Raw genomic sequence first — 1,104 nt, 5'->3', positions numbered from 1 at the left:
CTGCCTATGGAACGTGATCAGCATCGCAAAACAGAGAACGCTGCCGCAAAAGATAAATAATTGCGATCACATCACAAATCAGAAACATGTCCGGTTTCCACTGAATTTGTTTTAACCTAAAAAACAAAAAAATTTTTTCGACGACAAATTTATCTTTAAGCTTTTCACTGTTACTACCCTAAAACGGGCTCTAAGGCAGCAAATAGGCCGTGGAAAAGTCGACAGGTGAGGCAAGCCGACTGCAAAGTTATCTCTCCATCTTGCTTACCGGTTGCACTATTGCACAATCTTAAAAGCGACAGTGGGTTAAAGCGTGAATTTTAATGTCTTAGGTCAAGAAGTACGCATTTGGAAGGTTTGCTGCTGATGATCTGTTTACTGCACATGTAAGCTGCTATTAAAACTTTATACCGGAGATAATTGTCACACCTTTAATAAAATTTCCACTGGGCTCCTTTATTCTCATTTCGATATTCCTCGTTTTCAAAATTTCTATTGTAGGGATTCCCCGTTCCCCACTCCTCGATTCCCAGGTTAGAAATTTAAAGAAAACCTTTAAATTTTTCTATCTCTAATTACTGGGTTACCAGTATGGCAACCCCAGTCGGAAAGTGGGTGGGATTTGTTCGTTTTATTTATTTTATTTTATTTTATTTTTCCGTGTCGGTAAAAGTCTTGCCTGTCACTTCCCTGGTAAATGGTGTCTTTGTGCATGCATAGAGACTTCTGCGCTTATTTTCTTAGGATGGAGAGGGTAGTGGAAATGCGCAGATTTCTCTCGTGGACACAGGAGAATCATTTAACTTAGCCTGCAATGACGTCGAAAGTAATGTAACGCGAATGGCGTTTTAGTGGATCCTTAAACAAAATATACCCTTAGAGGTATACCCTTGGAGCTCAATAATTGAAAGTCAGTCGGATAAACTAGGCAGGTGGTGAAAAACCAACACCTGGAATCTCAAAAGCGACGAGTAATGGACTTCGACAACAATCTATCGCCCGTAGAGCCGAAATCAAAGTGAGCTGTATTTCTGAAATAATACGTGTGCTATTATGTAGAACACTGAAACCAAATGTAAAATTCTGTGGTAACTTATGCGTTCA

Source organism: Montipora capricornis, chromosome 3 (genome assembly GCF_036669925.1).
Source record: "Montipora capricornis isolate CH-2021 chromosome 3, ASM3666992v2, whole genome shotgun sequence".
NCBI lineage: Eukaryota > Metazoa > Cnidaria > Anthozoa > Scleractinia > Acroporidae > Montipora > Montipora capricornis.
The sequence above is the reverse complement of the archived record's forward strand: the minus strand, read 5'-3'. Positions refer to the sequence as shown.